The 24026-nt window shown below is 51.3% G+C and overlaps 1 protein-coding gene across 6 annotated transcripts in view; it reads right to left on the bottom strand.

The window, feature by feature from the left end:
• CACNA1C (calcium voltage-gated channel subunit alpha1 C) overlaps positions 1-21047 on the bottom strand; it is a 250474-nt gene extending 229427 nt beyond the window's left edge. For 5 of the 6 annotated variants that reach the window (XM_050747020.1, XM_050747019.1, XM_050747022.1 and 2 more), the window contains exon 1: positions 9914-10005. The gene's annotated coding sequence lies outside the window, so the exon portion shown is untranslated. Of the gene's footprint in view, positions 1-9913; positions 10054-20909 lie in introns of those variants that run through there. The other variant, XM_050747023.1, reaches the window with a different exon arrangement.
• Between the last annotated feature and the right edge of the window lie 2979 nt (positions 21048-24026).

Below are 24026 nucleotides of genomic sequence, written 5' to 3'. Positions count from 1 at the left end.
CACCAAAGATCAGCAGCCCTGAGGGTTCCCTCACCATCGCCATCAGAGTCCCCTTGCAGATCGTGCAGGAAGTAAGGGTCCTGCCCACCTGCCACCGGGCCACTCTGTGACCTTGAGGAAGTCATGTGACCCTCCGGCCGCAGAGCTCCTCTCCGTAGAATGGAAGCTCGGTTGGACTAGCCTAGTCCCTTCCCACCCAGACATTCGGATTCAGGAACAGTGCCATGAGATGCATACAGGGGACGAGGTTTGGGTACTTCCTGTGGCAGTGAAAGAAGTGGGAGGGAAAGGGCTTAGAAGATGTTACAGGGACCGTCTCTGATGGGCGGGCAGGGGGACCAGGCAGCCTCCAGCGCTGTGTGAAGGAGAATGAGGGACGGCCTCGGGGGTGGCCTCCTGCACACGCCCCTGTCCTCAAAAGCAGCTTTGTAAATGTCCCCTCATGCTGTTTAAGGGTATGTGGCCTGTGAGACCCCTAAAGGACAAAGGGGATAAAAAGCAAGAGGAAGCAAAATAGAAAGTGAGGGGAGAACGAGGTCCAAGTCCAAGGACATAAGAGGGGGTGAGAACAAGGGGTGGAGAGGCCGAAGGTCTGCAAGCAGTGAGGATACAGGCTTGTGTGGGGAGGACGGGCATGTGGCAGGAGAAAAGGGATGCAGAGGCCAGCCGGTCCAGGCCCTTCAAGTCCCCGATGCAGGACAAAGTCCAGAGGGAGGGCAGACCTGCCCAAGGTCCCCAGGCTTGTTTGGCTGAATGCAGGACTGGAGGCTGCGTCCTCTCCCTACCCAGGCTTGTGCTCAGCTGCACCAGCAGCGTCCTGTGGGCATTTCAGTGTTAAATCACATCAACCAGAATTAAAGGGAGGTCTGGGAAGATGAGGATACAGGCAGTGGAAAAAGCAAGGGATGGAGAGTGAAGCACTGTGGTTTGAGCCTCTTCCCTGACTCTGGGATCTTCTCTGGGACGCCAAGATATACCAGTTTCAGGGGCTGAGTTACATGATTTTGAATATCTGCTCTAGAAAGATGTTCTCTTATCAGTCCAGGCTGGGAGGTATCCTTAACTGCAGGTGAGGTTCAGGAGCTGTTTGCAGGGACCATGCCTGCCGCCCAGCCTCCTCTCTTGCACAATGCAGCACCACCCGGGCCAGGAAACGCTTTCCTGGGAGCCACAATGGGATTGCAAATCTGCTGTGCTCAATTTACCAACTGCAAATTTCAGACAGGACAGCATGAGTGTCTTTAAACCATCAAAGTGTGAAAACACTCAGAAAAGTTGCTTTTAGTAGCTCTAATATGCCCGCAGTGGTCTGATTAACTGGCACTGCTTGCTAATCAGTGCGGCCAGTTTCACAATGACTAATCCCCAGGCGGGGAGAACCCATCCTGGGAGGAAAACTACATCTCAGGATGAGTGTGGTTCACCTGGGGACTTGGCACTTAGGTGAGGTTTCAACTTCTGCAGCAGGAATTTTTAAGTCATTATTCATCGTCTCAGTGACAATTTTTTAAAAAAGAGTGTTTGGTGTCAAGCAGCATAGAATCTTCTGGCAGGGTGCTCAGGACAGAGCAGGATGGCCCAGACCTGGCCTCTGGGATGGAGGTCATGCAGGGTGGGAGAGAGCAGTGGCGGCTTCGGTATGGCTCTGACCCCAGCTCTGCCACCAGCCAGGGTGGGTTCGTGAACCTCCCTGGAATTCAAGACCCATGGTCAGTTCTGACCTCCTTTTGTAGATTTCCAAGACACGTAGCTGTCTCTGCAGTGCGGTGTTTTGAACGCTTCGTATGGAGAGTGAACAGCAGTGGCTGTTTAGAAAACTGCCTCTTGGCATGCCATCCAGGACCCAGCTCAGTCTGCTCACTGCGGACTTTTGTCTCCTGGTTCTCACTACCTGTACTTCCTTTTCGGTAATGGGTTGGGGCACCCCACACCTATGTGCTGGCCGAGGCTGGCCCGCATTGGTGACCCAAACAAATGAGGTTTTCACTCTCAGACATCCTTCCATCCCCATCCCTGCCTCTTCCACATAAACCTCAGAGCTCATCTCCGATATGTCCTCCTTCATAAAACTTTTTGGACTGCCACGGTCCCTGGTAAACTCTCCCCTTGAATCCATTTCATCATCTACACTATGCAAGTCAAATAATCATACACATGCCTCTCTGGTGGTTTTTGGTCTCAAGTTGCTGTTTAACTCTTGAATATTCCTTCTCTTTTAAAGTGCATTTGTTGTCTCTTGAGAATGATCTTGTCCTCTATTTCTAGGCTACTTATGTAACATAATAGAATGTGACAGCTATCACTTAACTGAGCACTTACTATAAGCAGGGCACCATTAAAGTGCTTTGCATTAACTCATTCAGTCTTTCCAGCAGCATATGAAACAGGTAACAGGTTCGATTACAATTCCCATTTTACATAGGAGGAAGCGAAGGCACAGAGAGGCTCAGTAACTTCCCTAAGGCCACAGAGTCAGCAAGTGGCAGAAGCCAGCAGTCTCATTCAAGAGCTCATGTTCAGAACCAGCATGTCTTAAGCCTTCCCTTGCCTTCTGTATGGCATCCACTCCACCGACATTCGTCTACTAACCGGTGCTGATTTGTTTTCAGGAAACGGTCCTCACCTGAGCAAGCAAAAATGGAAGCATCTGACCTCTATCCACACATGGTCCTCAGTGCTCCTTCTCACCTCTCAGGATGAAAGCAAACTTCTGTTTAACAGTGAGCTGTTTCCTATTCTTTGTGCTTCCAGATACAACATTTTACTGACAAAAGAGACAACCTGAAAGATCTAATCTTGTAAAGACTTGCATACTAGGAAAAATGTATCCCATGAAAGGTCCTTAAAGCGTTCCATTAGGACTAAATTAAAATCACATTAACCAGGATGAAAGGGAAGTCTGGGAAGATGAGGACACAGGCAGTGGAAAAAGCAAAGGATGAAGAGTGAAGCAGTGTGGGCTTGCGCCTCTGCTGACTCAGGGATATTCTCTGAACTCCAAACTATGTCAGTTTCAGGGGCTGAGTTACATGATTTTGACTCTCTGCTCTAGAAAGATGTTCTCTTATCAAATCTGGACTGGGAGGTCCAGATTTAAAACTGGATGGTCCTGATGAAAACCGCATAGGTGTTCTGTTTTGACTGATGGGAGTGCGCTATCGCCCTCTGTCCCCGCACCCAGCTTTGTGCTCGGTTCACAGAGGGTGCTCAATAAACATTCATGATGGGTGAAGCGTGTCTTCCAAGGCTAGTGCTGGTCTTACACAGAGGCGATTTTTCAGTTCCCTTCATCATCAGATCAAGTCTAGGTTGCTGTGAGTTTTCGTCAAAGACCCTACGCATCTTTCTCATCTCCATCTGTCTTCTCCCCTTATCAAGTCCCTCCTGAAAGTCCTTCTCCAGAAGGCATCTGAGATGAAACGGAAAGGAGGGAACGACCCCTTGCTTACTGCTTCACAAGCAAACGTACTCCCTGCATATACATTGCAAATTATTTCAGCACAACTCTCCCTATTTATTGTTCATCTCGCTGTATAACATTGATTCCTCCATATGGCTTAGCCTTTGGTGTCATATGCATGCTTCACAGCACTGCTGCTGTGGGAGACTGGATGCTCACAGCAGAGGGAACGGATTCTGTTATTGCAGAAGAGTCTCTATGAAGCCAAATGGCCAAATCTTTCAACTACACAGAACTCCATTGGATGGGCCAATCTGATTTTCACCTCCATAGTGTAATTAAGCCGTTAGCCTTACAGCCTCACGGTGTGCATCTTGAGGGCCATGGCCACTCTCCTTCCTTTGTGTGATTTCCTGGAATGCCTCTCCTCACTCATCCTTCAAGTTCCCTCCCAAATGCTACCTTCTCCAAGAAGGCTCTCCCAATTCTCCATCCCCGCTCCCCAAAGTATGGCGTCTCCAATGCATGCTTGTCACAGAATTCATCACATCGCACATCTTACCTAAACTTTGCTTTTTGGCATCTCCAAGTTTTATTCTATCTAAGCACTTTTATGAATACTTTTTCTTCTACTACACTTCAAGCTCTCTAGAACACACTTAGCATCTGATTTGCTTCTGTATCTGCTATAATGGCTAGTAAAACCTTACATAAAGTAAGTACTCAGTCGATTTTGTTGAACAAATTGATAAATGACTCACGGACTTGTACTCTCGCAATCATCTATTTCCACAACCTATGATCATAAGATTTCAATGACATTTAGTACATTTAGTGCATTTAAAAAATGCAACTTTTGGAGCCTCTAACACTATTGGTCTAGAATTGCAGATGTCAAAAACTGCCCAACGAACCTATTTGTTGTAAGAAAAACCCTACATATCTACATATCACCTGTGTACATTTCTTCATATCACCCAATTGTCATGAAGATCAAACGAGACAGAAGAAGTAAAGACCCTTCGGAAAGGCCAGCAAAGGCACATATCCACGAAGCTGGCAGCACTCACATCATTTTAGTGGAGTGGGTGACTCTTAGGGCCTGTGATGTAAAGCCATGCCAGCCACCATGGGCGTCTGTGCAACCACGTTTGTTCATTCTACAGATATTTGTCACCTTTATTGTTGGTGCTGAGGACACAGCTGTGAACACAACTAACAAAAACTCTTGGCCTCATATAGGTTACATTCTCATGAGGTAAGGGGTGATAAGCAAATGAACACGTACACGTATAGAATGGCAGATGGTGAGAGGTGATGTGGGGAAATGGAGCAGGGAAGGGTGGATGAATGGGGTGAGGGGACGGCATCAGAGGGGGCTGAAGAGGTGCACAGGCCTTTGTGGAAAGCTGAGTCGAGGGCGTTCAGACAGAAGGAGCAGCGCCGGCCACCACCCCACAGTGGGGTGAGCTTGGAATGTTGGAGGAATAGCAAGGGGGTCACTGTGGAGGGCTGGTAAGGAGGGAGAGGAGGGGAGGGTGAAGGAGGTGAGCTTAGGGAGGAAGAAGGTGTGAGACTGCAGGGCCTATGGGACTTTGGCGCTCACTCTGGGCAAGTCACGGAAGCCTTGGAGGGTCGTGAGCAGGGTAGGAACATGATCCGACTTGGCTGTTCAGAGGGCTGTTTGAATGCTGTGTTAGGTCCAGGCCATGATAGGGGTTGAGGCAGAGACTCCTGCAGGCGACTCCTGTCGCCACCATCCAGGTCAGAGGCGAGGGCGGCCAGCACTGAGCCGAGTGTGCAGGTGGTAAGACACAAATTCTTGATATGTTTGGAAGGTAAAGTTTGTAGGGTTTTCTGATGGATTGTATGCAAACAGTGAGAAAAAGAAATAAGTCCAATAAGGCCTGAGAAGCTAGAAGGATGAGGCTAGCATTTACCCAGCTGAGAAAACTTTGGGAAGACTGGGAGTTCTGCCATGGGTCTTGCTAAGTACAAGATATTTATTAGCTATTCAGACAGGAGAGGAATGGAGTCAGCAGGTAGAGACACAAGTCTGAGGTTTGGAGAAAGGGTCTGGGCTGGTGACACACAGCTGGTGGTTATTGGAAGATACATAGATTATATTTAACACCAGGAGGCCGGACGTGATAACTAGGGAGTGAGTGTGGACACAGGAGAGGTCTCAGGATCTACCCCTGGAGCGTCCCAACGTGAAGAGGGCGAGAAGATGAGACAGAGATCAGCAAAGGATTACAAGAAGAAGAAACAAGCACGTGAAGGGCAGAGCTAAGAAAGAACAGTGTTCCGGGGCAGGGCGCCCTGTAATCCCAGCACTTTGGGAGGCTGAGGCGGGCGGATCACGAGGTCAGGAGATCGAGACCATCCTGGCTAACATGTTGAAACCCCGTCTCTACTAAAAATACAAAAAAAAAAAATTGCCGGGCATGGTGGCGGGTGCCTGTAGTCCCAGCTACTAGGGAGGTTGAGGCAGGAGAATGGCGTGAACCTAGGAGGAGGAGCTTGCAGTGAGCCGAGATGGCGCCACTGCACTCCAACCTGGGCAACAGAGCAAGACTCCATCTCAAAAAAAAAAAAAAAAAAAAAAAAAAAGAACAGTGTCCCAAGGGCCAAGGGCAATAGTGGCTCAAAGACAAGGAGTGATCAGCTGTATCCAAAGCTGTCAACAGATCATGTAACATGGTCCTGGAGCACAGAGCACTGGGTGCAGTAACGGTGATCACTGATGGTCTGGACAGGAGATGTTTTGGTGCAGCAGTGGGAAAGAAAGCCCCATCAGGGTGGATTCAAGAGAGAATGGGAGGACAAGAATCACAGACAACAGGTAGAGGCAACTCTTGAGGAGTTTTGTTGAAATACAGAAGGAGATAACCTATGGTTATGAGAAGTAGAAGAAGGAGGCATTTGTCGGCCGGGCGCGGTGGCTCACGCCTGTAATCCCAGCACTTTGGGAGGCCGAGGCGGGCGGATCACAAGGTCAGGAGATCGAGACCATGGTGAAACCCCGTCTCTACTAAAAATAGAAAAAATTAGCCGGGCGCGGTGGCGGGCGCCTGTAGTCCCAGCTACTCGGGAGGCTGAGGCAGGAGAATGGCGTGAACCTGGGAGGCGGAGCTTGCAGTGAGCCGAGATTGCGCCACTGCACTCCAGCCTGGGTGACAGAGCGAGACTCCGTCTCAAAAAAAAAAGAAGGAGGCATTTGTCTAGGTTTGTAGTCGGGGGAGATACTGCTGACATCTTTGTAGATGACACCAACCACACTGGTACAATGCACGGATCCACCATGGTCTGCATGGTTCCCTGTTTCAAAAGCTGCACAGACACTATTCCAGCAAGAAAGGGCAGAAGGCTGCATGAGCTGAGGAAGTCACCATTTTACTGGTGACCCACAGGAAACCAGACACAGTTGTTGCTCCTATGCATAAGCATGGAGCTACCTGCAGGGCACCCACAACAGCAAAACCATCTCAGTGTCATCATCTCTAATGGCGAAAATATTTTCCTGGACTGCACGGCAGGTAACATGAGGGCTTTGCATTTGAGGCCCTCATCCTCTTGAGAGAATTCCTAGGAGTGTTACTGCTTCCTGACCACTGCAAGACACATCTACCTTGCTTAAGTACAGATGGAGACAGGGCTCCGTCCTCGGGAAGTTTCCTCTGTAGTGGAACCCAAGTGACCCAATCTAATCTAATTCTTCCTTTTAATGCACTGTAGCATGAGAGGCTCTCAACCATATTCATCTCTAATTAAGCATCTCTGGACTAGAGCAATTATTGTAGCCACTGCTGTTGATAACAATCATCTCCTCAGTCTCTTTGTGGTAGGCTGCTATGTGTTCTCAATCGTTCACCCATGCTTCTCTGAAGGTTCAGCAAACTTCTTGGCCCCGTTATCTCTGAGGGTGGCCATGGGACTTGCTTTGGCCAGTGGAATGTGAACAGCTAAGACAGAAACCACATTTAAGCATAAGCCTTAAGTTGCTGGTGCGGTTGGCTCTAGGCCCCATTTTGTGAGCATCTGCCCTCAGCTATGACAACTACAAGGCCTACCACTGAAGGTGAGGGCTCCTTTGACCTGGGCTCTGGAATTGAAGGGCACGCAGAATGAGGTCAAGCCCAGAGTCCAGCTGTGGGCAGTAGAGCTGCAGCTGACCACCATCCTCAGGTGCCAGGAGCCAGGTGTAAAAGTTGCTGGTTGTAAGCCATGGAGAGTTTGGGACTGTTTATTCCTACAGCAAAAGTTGACTGATATACTCTTTTATTAGACTGTCAAATTTATCTAGTGAAGGAACCATGCTTGTTCTTTATGATATGCCCTAATACCCCTAATAAGAATTGTAGGCCCCTAATAAGTACATAGATAACAGGCCAAGGGTCACTGTGTCCATTTTGCTTGGTTGGCTGGCATTTGGAATTAACTCCTAGTTCCTATCACTGACACACTGGCAGTACCATTACCAGCTCCTTAAAGTCATGTTCAAAGTCACTGTCATCTTCCCTTCCTACTTCCTGATTTGGGCTATTGAGTTATGGCTGATTGACAAGGAAAACCCAAATAATTTAGGCTTCAAAAAGAAGTGAGTCCTGGCCATGATATATGCAGTTTCTATTCCTAAGTACTCCCAAACAGTCAAGGCTGAGTAGAGAAAGTTGGCTTTAATTGTGCTTGTGTGCTCAGCTCTGTGTGCCTTTTGAGCTTAAGACAGGCCACAAGCTTTGCCCAGGGAGTCCCACTGCAAAGAAAACAAACCCTTGCTTTTGCTTATTCAGTAGGTTCCCTTTGCTTATTTAGAGACTGAACTAGGTATTGTGTGGGAATCAGAGGCAATAGAAGGCACAGTTCTTGGTTTCAAGGGGCTTATGGTGTAGTTTAAGAGACAGGATATATGTGTAAAACTCCAACACAATCGGCCGGGCACAGTGGCTCACGCCTGTAATTCCAGCACTTTGGGAGGCTGAGGCAGGCGGATCATGAGGTCAGGAGATCGAAACCATCCTAGCTAACATGGTGAAATCCCGTCTCTACTAAAACTACAAAAAAAAAAAAAAAAAAAAAATTAGCTGAGCATGGTGGCAAGCACCTGTAGTACCAGGTACTCGGGAGGCTGAGGCAGGAGAATCGCTTGAACCTGGGAGGTGGAGGTTACAGTGAGCCGAGATCATGCCACTGCACTCCAGCCTGGGTGACAGAACGTGACTCCGTCTCCAAAAAAAAAAAAAAAAAAAAAATCCAAGACAATCAAGAGATATATACCACTTAATTCTTTAAAAGAGGCAGTGCAGTGTGGTAGGAAAAAGAGCTGGTCTAGAAATCAGGAGACCTGATTCTAGTTTTGGCTCTACTGCTAGTTAATTAGTCACAGGAAGATCTTTTCACTGTTCCATGCATGAATAACTGGTTAATATAAAGCCCCTCACATTTCCACGGTTTCATGACTCCATGAGATACCAACCAGCAGCACACTGGGAACCAAGTGCTCAGTGCATGGCATGGGTAGGAGAGGCTGTGCATCTGGAGGTTATCTGTCTTTCTGTCCCTCACCCCATCTCCAAGCTCATCTGGTCCTAGCCTAGTCTGAGAGGTCTCCTATGTCTTGAGTTATGGACCGAATCTACTGGAACTGAACTGAAAGTAAAATTTAAACAAATGAGTCCAGAATTGTTCTCAGACACCACAAACTGAAGAGGAAAGAGTAGGAGTTCTCCTAAAGTGGATTGAGCCCCCAGGAGCACCTTGGGCTGGGGTTTGCTGGCACCTCCCCAGGGCGCCTGAAGCCACTGTGTTTAGTACCTGGGGTGCATCCATAATGGGCCAGGCTTCTGCAGGAGTGGCAGAAGAGGTGTTGTCCGTGTGACTGACATTTGGATAGACAATACCTCTCCAAACCCTTCCCCTGAGTCAGAGAGCTGAATACCCTCCTCTCTTTGGGTAAAATCACTTCTCACAATGACAGGTGTGGTGTCCCCAGTGGGGCTCCTGAGGCCTGGACTGCCCTATTTGACAGGACGGGAGGAGAGGGCTGGGAGAAAGGTCAAAACAGAACTTTTAGAACATCCACTGATGCTTTCCTGATTGTTCTTTGGAAAAATACAGAAAGTAGAGATAATCTCATTGGCTAAAGTGCTCTGGAGCCTCGGGGATTAGCCACCTGGCTCTTCTGCTGCAAAATGTATTTAAATCCCCATCCCAGGGCCTCCGGGGTGGCTCAGATGGTCATGGGATTACTTCCTTCGTGTAGTATTCATGTGGCTGAGTGACTGCTGTGAACCGTCTTCAGGAGTTTCCAGGAGCTGGGACCACAGTGTGTTTTAAGGTACTTACATCAGAGTAGGGTTCTTCAGCTCAAAGGAACTCATTTTAAAACAAAAACAAAAACCCCTCCCTTTATATGAAATCAGGTCCTTTTGCAGAGTGTTCTTGGCAATTCAGCAAAGGACAGCAGAAGGTGCTGAGGAGATAACACTGTACACAAGAACAGGCTTCACTTACTTGGGACTCCAGACACCAGCCGCAGGGGGCGCAGCACGCGGAAGGCCCTCAGCGCTTTCACATCAAATCCGGCCCCTTTCCCTCCGAGAGCGTTCGCCCCGTCTGCTTTGGTTGCTTGTTCTAAAATTGCGCTAAAAAGCCTAGAAGAGAGGAAAGAGAGAAGGATTGTCAGGACTGGGTTTTTTTTGCTCAGCTGGGCAAAATTGCGCACGGGTCTCCAGCCCAGGAGTGGGCGCTGTGGGCGTGCGTGGAGTCTGTGGGTGGTTGTAAGCTGACATCAGTGTGGGTGGTGGCCTCAGTGTGGGTGGTGGCCATGCCCAGGGTGCCACCATGGCCCAGGGAGGTCTGAGCGAGCCGAGGGGCAGGCCCTCTGCCATCATAAAGGCATGAGCTGGACAGGCGCTGGGCAAAAGTGGGAAGCAGGTGATGTCTGTTGTCAGTCCTCATCTCCTTGAAGAGCCCTCCGCCCTCTCCATGGTATCCCAGCACCCCTCCCAGGAGTGCCAGCAACCACGTGCTCTATTTCCCCACCTCCTTCCTTCTAGAGACCCCCTCTCTTTGACTTGTTCCTGGCCCATGGAAATCTGCTTTGTGCTGGCCTCGGTGGCTGCTCAGGAGGCAGGCACTGCACAAATGAATGAACGGTTCAGTGGTTAAACAAGAAGGTCTCAAGTGGGGCAAAACCACACGTGCATGTAACTGAGATGCAGGGCTTTCGGCCCTGCCACTGTAGGTCTGAGCTGGCATATTCACTCCTCCAACAAACAAGAACACCTGCGACGTGTCGGGCACTGTTCTAGACACTGGGGCTACAGCAAAACGGACAAAGCCCTTCCCTTCATGAACTTACATTCTAGCAGGGAGACAGACAATAAACTGCGCAATCAGTAAACAGACACTGCAGCTTAGAGTGCTGAATGCTGAGCAGGAGGGGCAGCGAGGGGCTCTGCAGAGAGAGGGTGAGGGCCGCCTCCCTTCCCACCTGAGAGGTCTGCACAAAGAACTCCCTGCAGGTGACACTTGAGCAGAGGCCTATGGGAAGTGAGGGTAGGACACACTTTGTTATCTAGAGACTGTTCCAGGCAGAGGAAGCAGGTGAGCCAGGGGCCCAAGGGAGGAGCAGGGTGTTTGAGAGGAACAGCAGTGACCAGTGTGGCTGGAGCAGGGCAGGGAAAGCAGAGAACTGTGGGAGAGGAAGTCAGAGAAGAAATAGGGAACCCCACCAGGTGCTGGTATCCTCTCTGAGACAGAAGCCACTGGGGGACTTTGAGCAGGAGAGTGACATGACCTAACTACAGGTCTAAAAGAATCATTCTGCTGTTGTGGGAGACTCTCCTGTCGGGGGCGAGGCCAGAGACCAGCTGCTGCAGTCACTCAGGTGCGAGACGCTGGTGGCTCAGAATGAGTGGTGGTGTTGGAGGTAGTGAGAAAAAGTTGGATACCAGATTTACCTTAAGATAAAGCTGGTGGGACTGGCTGATGGACTGGATGTGAGGTGTGAGAAGGAGAGGGGAATCAGAGAAGATTCCAACAGTTTGGGCGTGAGCAACAGGAATGATGAGATATGGTTGAATGGACATCAAGGGTTCTGCCGAGAACTTGAAGTTTGAGTTGTTGCTTGGACATCGAATGCATGTCTTGAGTTGGTTCTACTGTGTCTGGAGGTCAGTGGGGAGGTGCAAGCTGGAGACAAAAGCGCAGTAGTTGCATAGTTCATATTTAAAGTCAAATCATATGTGACTACCTAGGAGGCCAGCGCAGAAGGTGAGGATGTGAAAGGACCCAACCCTGCAGTGCTCCCACACTGGGGGGTCAAGAGAGGAGAAAGCAACAAGAGAGACTGACTGCAGAGCAGGGACATGGAAAGAACAGCGCCCCATGAAGCGAGTGGTCAGTGAACAGGCAGTGCTGTCACACGCTGCAGAGACACGGCTGGACACCGACCACCGGGTTTACCAACATCAAGACCATCCAGACCTTGAAGGCATCTGTGTTGGTGGAGCGACGTGGACAAACACCTAGCAGACATAGTTCAAGAGAGCATGGGGGGAGTGGGACACCGTGAGGATAGACAGCCCTAGCCAACAGAAATATGAGGCAAGCCACAGGTGTGAACTGCATGTGTAATTTACCTTTGCTAGGAGCCACATTAAAAAAGTAAAAACAGGCGAAATTAACAGTGTTCATAGATTTTATTTCACCCAACATAGCCAAAATATTATCATCTCAACATGTAATAAATATAAAAAATTATTCAGAAGACATTTGTCATTCCTTGTTTTGTAACTAAGTCTTTGAAATATGCTGTCTATTTTATCCTTATTATTATCGCAATTCAGATTAGCCACATTTCAAGTGCTGAATGGCCACATGTGGCTACCGTAGAGATAAGTCTTTCGAGAAATTTTGCTCTAAATGTGCAGAGAAAAAAAGGGGGTTATAGAAGTGGGAGTGGAGTCAAGAGGGTTTTGTTTCTGAATGGGAGATATGACAGCATTTTTCTATGTGATGGGAATCATCTAACAGAGGCAGAAAATGTGATGAGATAGAAGTGAGAGAGAACCGCTGCTGGTAGGACGGAGCTCCTTCATTGGCAAGAAGGGGATGGGTGCACACGAAGGGTGCCCACCTGTGCAGGGGCAGGGCTGTGTGCCATGATCCAGTAAGAAGACACATTGTCAGCACAGACGCGTGGTTGTGGGAATATATGAAAGTCCCCTTCTGACTGCATCTTTCTCAGGGAACTGGGGAATGAGGCCATCAGCCGAAAATGTGAAAGGGGAAGGAGATGGGAAGTGTGAAGAGAGAGGCAAGGGTGCTGAAAGAATTCTCTCACAAAGCAGAAGGGTGAATGGAGTGCGGACAAAGAAGGAGGGCCCTCAGGTGTCACCAAGGGCCTCCTCGAGGTTGGAGGTCATGAGTGTAAAGTGAGACTCTGCTCAACTTTGCAGATTTCTTGACCCTTTCCAGGTACCAAGCAGATCTCTGGTCGGACTTGATTAGGGTTGGTATTTTTCCAGGTGTGGAAGATAAACAGACAGAAGACTAAGAATGTTGAGCATAAATGCAAGCCTTGAGTGAGTGCAGCAGTGGCACATGGCATCTGAGATGGCTGGAAGGAGGGTGGACATGGTGGCAGGGATGAAGAGTGCAGTGGGACGAAGGGATCGTGGGAGTCAGGGTGAGAGAGGGAGGGGACGGGAAAGACGGTGGTGCTGGTTAGACAGTAGGATGTTAGATTTGGGATTATGGGGGAGGCGTTATCAGTGGTGACAGGGATATTGGCTATAACCAGGGGAGTGAGCCTACTGAGACAGGCTCCCCAGAAGGCAGATATCCAGGAACCAAGAAGCTACTGCAGGAAGGTAGAGAAGAAGTGAGTGTTGGAGTGAAGTAGAGTGAGCCAAGAGCCCATGTCCTAAAGGCACAAGGAGGGGTGACTCAAAGGTCTGCAGAAGGTTGCAGTAAAGAGAAGTAAGGCATAGAGGATCTGATGACACAAATGTCAAAAGGGACGGGGGGTGCAGTGGAGCAGAAATCAGGAGCTGGAAGGGCCCCCTTAGACCTGGCAACCTGGTGCAGTGGAAGGAGGCTTCCGGGACAGGAAGTGGCCACCTGCTGAGAGACAGCAGAGAAAGCTGTACCCTCATGGGAGAATCTGGAAGTGACCAGAAAGGAAACTGAGAACTGGGCCACCTGTTTTGCAAAGTTTTGTTGGAATTCAGTTACACCCACTCATGGAGATACCGCTCTTGTCCTGCTGCTGGGCAGGGTGGAGTAGCTGGAACAGAGACTCGGCTTGCAAAGATGAAAACCAGCATCTGGCTCTTACAGAAAAGTTGACTGACCCCGAACAGGCGAGAGACTATGGGGATGGGAGGGCACAGTGGGAAGGTTTCCTCCGTGGGGTAGTGGGAAAGGAGGGGTTAGATCAGAGGATGCACAGAGCCACATGGGAACAGGAGTCCGGGTGATGAGGGACGACTCAAGAATTTTGGGCTTTTCATGGCAACCGAGAAAAATAGGGGAAAGGGCGTGCAGGGCGATTTCTGTCCTTTACACCCAGACAGGATGCAATGGATTCATTGGCAGCAGAGTGCACTACACGCTGGGTTGTGTTTCTTCAGTAGTGGGGCCTGGGATCAAGGAGGGCACCCAGGTATTAGGAGTGGGTCTCCATATCGGGTCTGAACTATGAGCCAGGGCAACTTTCACTCAGGAGCAACAGGCTTGAGCTCTTAAGTGACTTATGCCCCAGGTAACTGGATCTAGAAATGGGAAACTGCAGCTGGGGGATTAGCCAGATGCATTAGCAGAAGTTCAGGGCCAGGCAGGGCTGAGCCATGAGGGGATCGGCCTAGAAACGCTCCATGGAGGCCTCCAGGCACTGACTGGCTGAGTGACTGGGGTATTGGCTCCTCCGGTCCAGAGGATGTCCCTCTATCTGGTCTGTGTATTGGACCTCTGAACGAGACTCTCAACAGCGGGCTCTGCAGCCGAATGAAGTTTGAGAACCCTGTCCAGGCCGTATCTGCAGTGTCTCTCAGCCTGGCGATTTGACAGCTTCCTATGTTAGCTGGTGAGGCCTTGAATCCCAGGCAGAAGTTGCCAGGATGGGGCAGTGGGCTTCTTTCTCTACAAGGGAGATGTTCTTTCCACTGAAGCCCAGATCACTGAGACCGGAGGAGACGAAGACCCGTCTGCAAATTTGTCAAACAACATCCCAAATGCAAACCCGATTTTGTTCCCAGTATTTCCTGCAAGAAAGCAATATGCTTATCCGAGTGAAAGATGTTCACAAAATAGGATTCAGCGAAGGGAGTGGAGATTAGACAACTTGCCCTTAACTCCTGCCTCAAGTTGAGACTCTTTATTACGTATCCGCTTTTAATTGTGAAAGGGTAGAAAACTCAAACATGGGCCGGGCGCGGTGGCTCAAGCCTGTAATCCCAGCACTTTGGGAGGCCGAGACGGGTGGATCACGAGGTCAGGAGATCGAGACCATCCTGGCTAACACGGTGAAACCCCATCTCTACTAAAAAATACAAAAAACTAGCCGGGCGAGGTGGTGGGTGCCTGTAGTCCCAGCTACTCAGGAGGCTGAGGCAGGAGAATGGCGTAAACCCGGGAGGTGGAGCTTGCAGTGAGCTGAGATCCGGCCACTGCACCCCAGCCTGGGCGACAGAGCAAGACTCCGTCTCAAAAAAAAAAAAAAAAAAAAAAAAAAAGAAAACTCAAACATGGATGGAGGAGTGGCTGGTGTATTTCTTCTCAATGAGACGTTCCGAAGGCAAAACCACGGCTTGGTGCCCACTGGTCCCTGAGGGTTGGGCTCTGACGTGGACGCCTGGCTGAAGGATCGCTCTGGGAGGTGTGTTTGGCAAATCTGTAGCCAGGCAGTGGGGCTGTTAGAAGAAAAGGATCGTGAGGCTGTAGAATGATCGTGAGGCCCAGATAATGGGAAAGGCAGGGCCACCACCCTGCTAGGGAGGCAACAAAGCCTCACTGGCTGGCACGGAACCTCCTGAGCAGGAGATCCACGGAGGACTCCACGGTCCCTGCGTAGGGGGAGGTGAATCTGAGGCCACCACAGTCCCTCCATGTTTACTCAGCAGTCCCACCACCAAGAGGCCTCTGCTTTAGGAAGGAAAGAAATGCCCTGTGTCATGTGCCACCAGAAGAGCAATGCAGAGACGAGGCTCTCAGCCTGGCACTCAGGCAGTAGGCAGGCAGGCCCACCTTTCTCCAGGGCAAGTCAGGCTCCCCCAGCTGTGTGGGAGGCCAGGAGAAACCTTTCCCTACAGCTACAGAGCAGGGGCCAAGGAGAGCAGATATTTTCCAAGACACCCAGGGAAGCAAAGGGCTACCCAATATTACTACTTAACATTGCAAAGGAAGCAGAAAAAGGAGGCGAGCTGAAGAGAGGTGGTAAGCTGCACCCTCCAGCGATGGGGGATCGTTACAAGGATGGGCTGAGTTAGACAGGACGAAGAGTCCTTAGGAGAAGAGAGACTAGGTTCCAAATACGTCCCAGTGCAAGTGCAACCACAAGCTGGGCCACTGCTGGTGTCATAACCTCTGTGGCTTAGAAACAGGAGCACACGGCCGGGCGCGGTGGCTCAAGCCTGTAATCCCAGCACTTTAGGAGGCTGAGGCGGGCGGATCACGAGGTCAGGAGATGGAGACTATCCTGGCTAACACGGTGAAACCCCATCTCTACTAAAAAATACAAAAAACTAGCCGGGCGAGGTGGCGGGCGCCTGTAGTCCCAGCTACTCGGGAGGCTGAGGCAGGAGAATGGCATGAACCCGGGAGGCGGAGCTTGCAGTGAGCTGAGATCCCGCCACTGTACTCCAGCCTGGGCGACAGAGCGAGACTCTGTCTCAAAAAGAAAAAAAAAAAAGAAACAGGAGCACACAACTGGATGCCTCCCTCTCTTCATCAGCCTCATGGCCTAGACCCCAGGGAGATGTGACTGGAATCTGGGCTGACCCCACAGAAAAGCCTGGCCCCCTGTGGTTGTGGGGAGGAGTCTAAGGGATGAAGCCGGGTCCAGACAGGCTGCAGGTGAGGCATGAAGCACGGGCCAGAGATGCACCACTGTACTGCCTCCCTGTCAACCCAGGCAGGGCCCCTCCCTCCCAGGGCTCCTGTTTGGTGCCTACTCACCCTGCATTTCTTGTCTCTGCTTCCCCGACTCATGATTTAATTAAGACCACATATGGGGCAAAGCACATATAATCAACTCCAACTCACTCCAAAATTCCAAAATTTTGCCTAAACAAAACTCGTCCCTGCAAGTCACCCTCATCCCTCCACTGGTCCCAGAAGCAGCTGCTCTCATTCCCAAGGCTCTTTTCTATGCATATGCAAAAGGCTCCCAGGAGACTGAGGCCTTGAGAAAGATGCCGAATTCTGAAAAGGATTTAGGGGCATTTGGAACAACCCACCTTAAGGACTTTTGCTATGGTTTACTGAGTTATTCAAGGCATGCGTTTAGCCGCTCTTTGTTTATTCTGGCATGAGTAGAAGTCACAAAATCTCTCCTATAGCTGCATGCACACCCCGAGTGCTGTGAGCCAGAGCTAGACCTGGCTAATGACACTAATAACCTTAGTGCCCCTTGTATCACCCAAATATTTGTGAGGTTCATATGGCCAAAGTGCATCATTCATTGGCCAGGCAAAATAACGCAACAACAACAAGAAAAAACCCTAACGTGGTTCCAAGCAACCTCGTGAGCCATCCAGATGGCCAGAGACGAGGAACTAACTTGCAAATGATCTCGACGTCCTCCTGCGTTATTTCCTGCAGTAAAGACCCAGCACTCTCACAAGATGGTGAACGGTGGGTGCTCTGGAGACATCCACAATGGCTGTGTCTCCTCCGGGATGGCACAAAAGGATCCTCCAAAAACAGGCCTCTGGGACAAAGAGCTCCTGACATTCTGGCCTTGACTCTGCAGACTGCCAGGACTTCAAGGGAGGGAGAGTCCAAGGTGACGGCCACTTGAGCACTCACTGGGCTCAGAGTAACAAGGGACTAGCCCAAAGGAGCCGGCTTCTTCTCAAGGTAAAATCTGCTGCAATGGGCTCCTCCTATTACAAGACGGATGTGTTGATGGAACTTCATCACCTGTGTTTTAATAACCTACACTTCACCAGTGTATGTAGGCCTGTTAGGTACAAATTGTTTATGGAGAATCTTTTTGTGGGGTTGTCAACTTATTTATAAGGAGGTCACTTCCACATTTTATTTCAGATTCTTTGCATTGCTGTTTTGAAAGCCTAGATGGACTCTTATGCTACCGTGGAGCAGGGTGTCTGGGGGGAAGCCGCATTTGATTGGGGTTTGGTTACTTGTCATCTTTGCCTTTCATAGTTCCCTGTTTCCTTCTCATCCACCTGTCTTGAGCAGTCTGGTTCCCTGGGGCCACAGAACCAGGCCCCCTGCAGAGTGAGAATGGGGATGCGGCCTCTGTACGAGTCCAGAGCACAGGCACAGCCCATGTGCGCCCCACCCTCACCCCACACCTGCAGACTGCATGCTCACGGACGAGCTGTCCCAAATGTGCTCAGCGATATAGCAGGGAAACTGGCAGAGGCACTGCGGGACCAGATGTGGTCTGAGATGACACGAAGTACTTAAGCAAGAGGATATCCTTAGTGGCACCGAGCAGCATGGGTTCCATTAGGAGCACTCAGGTCTAACTGCATGTGTGTGCATGCCTGAGTGGGAGTGGCAGGGTGTGTGTGTGCATGCCTGTGTGGGAGTGGCAGAGAGGGGTGTGTGTGTGCGCACGCCTATGTGGGAGTGGTAGAGAGGGGTGTGTGTGCGCGTGCCTGTGTGGGTGTGGTAGAGAGAGGTATGGGTGTGGTAGAGAGGGGTGTGGGAGTGGTAGAGAGGGGTGTGGGAGGGGTAGAGGGGTGTGGGAGTGGTAGAGGGGTGTGGGAGTGGTAGAGGGGTGTGGGAGTGGTAGAGGGGTGTGGGAGTGGTAGAGAGGGGTGTGGGAGTGGTAGAGGGGTGTGGGAGTGGTAGAGGGGTGTGGGAGTGGTAGAGGGGTGTGAGGGTGGGAGCGGTAGAGAGAGGGGGGTGTGGGAGCGGTAGAGAGGGGTGTGGGAGCGGTAGAGAGGGGTGTGGGAGCGGTAGAGAGGGGGTGTGGGAGTGGTAGAGGGGTGTGGGAGCGGTAGAGAGGGGTGTGGGAGCGGTAGAGAGGGGTGTGGGAGTGGTAGAGGGGTGTGGGAGCGGTAGAGAGGGGTGTGGGAGCGGTAGAGAGGGGTGTGGGAGTGGTAGAGGGGTGTGGGAGTGGTAGAGGGGTGTGGGAGTGGTAGAGAGGGGTGTGGGAGTGGTAGAGGGGTGTGGGAGCGGTAGAGAGGGGTGTGGGAGCGGTAGAGAGGGGTGTGGGAGCGGTAGAGAGGGGTGTGGGAGTGGTAGAGAGGGGTGTGGGAGGGGTAGAGGGGTGTGGGTGTGGTAGAGAGGGGTGTGGGTGTGGTAGAGAGGGGTGTGGGAGTGGTAGAGGGGTGTGGGAGTGGTAGAGAGGGGTGTGGGAGTGGTAGAGAGGTGTGGGAGTGGTAGAGGGGTGTGGGAGCGGTAGAGAGGGGTGTGGGAGTGGTAGAGGGGTGTGGGAGTGGTAGAGGGGTGTGGGAGTGGTAGAGGGGTGTGGGAGTGGTAGAGAGGGGTGTGGGAGCGGTAGAGAGGGCTGTAGGAGCGGTAGAGGGGTGTGGGAGCGGTAGAGGGGTGTGGGAGTGGTAGAGGGGTGTGGGAGTGGTAGAGGGGTGTGGGAGTGGTAGAGGGGTGTGGGAGTGGTAGAGAGGGCTGTAGGAGCGGTAGAGGGGTGTGGGAGTGGTAGAGAGGTGTGGGAGTGGTAGAGAGGGGTGTGGGAGTGGTAGAGGTGTGTGGGAGTGGTAGAGGGGTGTGGTAGAGAGGGGTGTGGGAGTGGTAGAGAGGGGTGTGGGAGTGGTAGAGAGGTGTGGGAGTGGTAGAGGGGTGTGGGAGTGGTAGAGGGCTGTAGGAGCGGTAGAGAGGGGTGTGGGAGTGGTAGAGAGGGGTGTGGGAGTGGTAGAGAGGGGTGTGGGAGGGGTAGAGGGGTGTGGGTGTGGTAGAGAGGGGTGTGGGTGTGGTAGAGAGGGGTGTGGGAGTGGTAGAGGTGTGTGGGAGTGGTAGAGGGGTGTGGTAGAGAGGGGTGTGGGAGTGGTAGAGAGGGGTGTGGGAGTGGTAGAGAGGTGTGGGAGTGGTAGAGGGGTGTGGGAGTGGTAGAGGGGTGTGGGAGTGGTAGAGGGCTGTAGGAGCGGTAGAGAGGGGTGTGGGAGTGGTAGAGGGGTGTGGTAGAGAGGGGTGTGGGAGTGGTAGAGAGGGGTGTGGGAGTGGTAGAGAGGTGTGGGAGTGGTAGAGGGGTGTGGGAGTGGTAGAGGGGTGTGGGAGTGGTAGAGGGCTGTAGGAGCGGTAGAGAGGGGTGTGGGAGTGGTAGAGAGGGGTGTGGGAGTGGTAGAGAGGGGTGTGGGAGGGGTAGAGGGGTGTGGGTGTGGTAGAGAGGGGTGTGGGTGTGGTAGAGAGGGGTGTGGGAGTGGTAGAGGGGTGTGGGAGTGGTAGAGGGGTGTGGGAGTGGTAGAGAGGGGTGTGGGAGTGGTAGAGAGGGGTGTGGGAGTGGTAGAGGGGTGTGGGAGTGGTAGAGGGGTGTGGGAGTGGTAGAGGGGTGTGGGAGTGGTAGAGAGGGTTGTGGGAGTGGTAGAGGGGTGTGGGAGTGGTAGAGGGGTGTTGGAGTGCTAGAGGGGTGTGGGAGTGGTAGAGAGGGCTGTGGGAGCGGTAGAGGGGTGTGGGAGTGGTAGAGGGGTGTGGGAGTGGTAGAGGGGTGTGGGAGTGGTAGAGGGGTGTGGGAGTGGTAGAGGGGTGTGGGAGTGGTAGAGAGGGGTGTGTGTGGTAGAGAGGGGTGTGTGTGTGTATGCACCTGCGTGGGTGTGGTAGAGAGGGGTGTTCTTGGGAACATCCTGTCCCTCTGGGGAAGTCTGAATTCAAAGTGATTTTCATGGATCCTTTCTTTTGCCTGAAGGCCAGCACAGTTAGGACCAAATTGAAAAGAGATACTACAGAAGGAAGAAGAGGGATGTACTGGTGAGACAGCCAAATGGCAAGCGGTCCCCAGAGAAACTCCAGCCAGCCTGCACACTGGGAGGAGTGCACACTGGGGTGGAACCACAGACGTTTACGCCACCGTTTGCAGCAAGGAGACCTGACCCCTCCTTTTCCTGGGTAAAACCTCGGATTCAGCCTGTGAGGCAGGAAGCCCATGGGCAGGAAGTGCACACTCTCACTTTGCTGAGAGTCTGTCTTTCCCTTTCTGTTCCTTTAGCAAAATAAATCTCATTTTTCTCACTCGCTAAATCATCTGCGAGCCTAAATTTTTGTGGCCGTATGACAAGGACCCTGTCTCCAGCTAACCTAAGGAAAAGTCCCGCAACACTGGTAAGAGAAAGGGAAAGAGACGGGCAGTGATACTTACCCCACGACCACAATGATAAAATCGAGCAGATTCCAGCCGTTGCGGAGGTAGGCATTGGGGTGAAAGAGGAGTCCATAGGCGATGACTTTTAAAAATGCTTCCACCGTAAAAATTATGAGAAAGAGATATTCCACTCGTTCCTAGGAAACAAAAATAGAAAAGAGAGAAAGATAAGTCATTAGTTTGGGGATTTGGAAAGTTTGGAACCAGCAGATCTCACAAGTAGATGGAAGACAATGCTGCCCCCACTGTAGTGGGACCAAGTGGGAACAGTCAGGCCAAATTAGCAACTCCACAGCTCCTACCATGACAGCACCAAGCTACTGGGGATTACGGGATTTTTTTTTTTTTTTTTTTTTTTTTTTTTGTCAAAGTTCCCCCATTAAAACGTAAATATTAGACTAGTGGAAAAAATTCCTATTTTTTGAAACATTTTATTGAATTAATCAGTTGACATTTTATTGTGCCCTCCCAGAAGAGAAGTCACAATGTCTCCATCTAAAGGGAAACAATGTCAGGGCAAAAAGAGAAGGGGATAAAGCAGAGCTCCTGGAAAATCGTGCTACAATTCTGCAGGCACAAGCCCTGAAGACCGCAGACTTGGTCTTGGGGAGGGTACTAGCTGAGTTCCTCCAAATGATGGAGCGAAAATGCAGCCACAAAGAAATGGAGACAGTGAAGATCCCTTAAGAGCAGCCCGGGCCGGGCGCGGTGGCTCAAGCCTGTAATCCCAGCACTCTGGGAGGCCGAGACGGGCGGATCACGAGGTCAGGAGATCGGGACCATCCTGGCTAACACAGTGAAACCCTGTCTCTACTAAAAAATACAAAAAATTAGCCGGGCGAGGTGGCGGCGCCTGTGGTCCCAGCTACTCGGGAGGCTGAGGCAGGAGAATGGCGTGAACCCGGGAGGCGGAGCTTGCAGTGACTGAGATCTGGCCACTGCACTCCAGCCTGGGCGACAGAGTGAGACTCTGTCTCAAAAAAACAAAAACAAAAACAAGAGCAGCCCGGACAGAGGCCACCTGCTCACGTACACCGATCCAGAAATGTGAAATCTCTTTCTTAAGAAAATAAAACCTTCTGTCCAAAGACATCAAACATTTCAGCAGAGAAAATCAGCGTTTTGAGGATGGAGGCAGGCACTGGGTGGGGGTGGAGAATGGAAGGAGCCCCTCTCTTCCCTTGAGGGGTAGGAGACAGTCTTCTTCCTCCCCTGACACCTTGAAGAAGGGCTTTGCATTTAAGGATGCAGCTCCCACCCCTGGGAGCCCAGAGCGAACAGGACAAACTTGTTGGCTCAATTAGAGTGAGCCGACTCTGTGCTGATTCATGCTCTTCCCTCGCCACTAATTGCTTTCTCCCACACCCCCATCCCAAGTGCAGAGCCTTAATGGCCCCCACCAGGCAAAGGCTGCCTGGATGCCTTCATGCTCCACTGCTTGCCTCTGCAGAAGCTCAGCCATCCTTCACTGGAGCCATGAAACACCCATCCATATTGCATTTGGGCACAGGCCCTCCAGAGTGGGGCGGGCCTGTCCGCAGCCCCAAGTGGGCACTGGGTTCAGAACCCCTGGACCCATTTTCCCCTCCTCTGCCAGTCAGAGGGAGCTCTGGTGTATGCATGTGGGAGCAGTGGTGAGGGGGTGCTCCAGGCTCGCCCACATTCTGAAGGAGGAGTGTTACCCACAAAGGCCCACTTCCTCCTGCCTGGCCAGCTGGGCAGGGTCCTCCAAGGCAGGGCCATCGGGAGCTGGATGGAAAGCTCTGTAGGGAGCCTTCGGGTACCTGGGCTCCCATTCACTCCATCACAATTCCCTGGGCATGCAGGGAGTGCCAGCTTCACTGTGAAGCAGTTTGAGGATGCAAATTAAAAACTGTAGAATTCTGGGCCCTGTCCAGATCTACTGAAACAGATCTCCTGGCTGTGAAGCCTGGAAATGTGCACTGTAGACAATTTCCAGGTGTTTCTGAGGTACCCGGAAGAACCACCAGCTCACATGCTGATGAAAGCCCAGATCACGCAGAGGCAGTGGGAAGAGAGTGCGGGGGTCAGACTTAATCGACATCTCAGAGGCAGATTCGTCCTTCCCTTCCTGCCCATTTTTGTGCCATAAAATGCATTTAGGGAGGCGGCTCCCTTGGGGTTGTGACCCAGGAACAAATCAGTGTGTGGGAAGCTCCAATCTTTTCAAGTCAGGTGGTGTTGGGTTAAAATGTACATCAGGGCCATGTTGAAGGAGAAAACATGAGACAACCCAGCACAGGGGAACCTGAGGATGTCTGTGGGAATAGGAATAGAGGAGCTGTCACACAGCCACTCAGCCCATCTCCTCATCCCCAACCCGTGATGGTTCAGAGCTTTCATGTCTGCCACTAGATGACAGGGTCACTGCTTTCCGTATTCCCAGAAAGTTGAAGCTGAGATGAGAAAGAAGGAAAAGGAAAGGGAAACAAACAGAAGTTGGGTATCCATTAGGTGTCAGGTGCTTTCATATGTGATAGTTGTTTTCACTCTTTTATTCCATCCATCCACCCACCCACCCATTCATCCATCCATTCATCCATCTTTCCATGCACTCACCCATCCATTCATCCATTCACCCACCCACCCACTCACTACTCATCCATTCATCCATCTATTCATCCACCTGTCCATCCACCCATCAATCCATCCATCCACCCATTCACCCTTCCATTCATCTTTCCATCCACTCACCCACCCATTCATCCATCCACCTACCCACCAACTCACCACCTATCCAGCCAGCCACCCACCCATTCATCCATCCATCCATTCACCCACCTATGCACCGACCCACTCATCCATTCATTCACTCATTCACCCACCTGTGCGTTCATTCATCCATCCATCCATCCATGCATCCATCCATCCATCCATCCATCCATCCACCCACTGATGCACCCATTCATCTGTCAGTCCACCCATCCACCCACCCACCCATTCTTCTATCCATCCAACCACCCACTCATCCATCCACCCACCCACCCACACATACATACATATATACACCCACCTACCATCCATACACCCATCTATACATCCACCCACCCATCCATCCATCCATCCACCCACCCACTGAAGCACCCATCCATC

The sequence above is a fragment of the Macaca thibetana genome, chromosome 11, assembly GCF_024542745.1.
Source record: "Macaca thibetana thibetana isolate TM-01 chromosome 11, ASM2454274v1, whole genome shotgun sequence".
In the NCBI taxonomy this organism is placed as follows: domain Eukaryota; kingdom Metazoa; phylum Chordata; class Mammalia; order Primates; family Cercopithecidae; genus Macaca; species Macaca thibetana.
The sequence above is the reverse complement of the archived record's forward strand: the minus strand, read 5'-3'. Positions and strand labels throughout refer to the sequence as shown.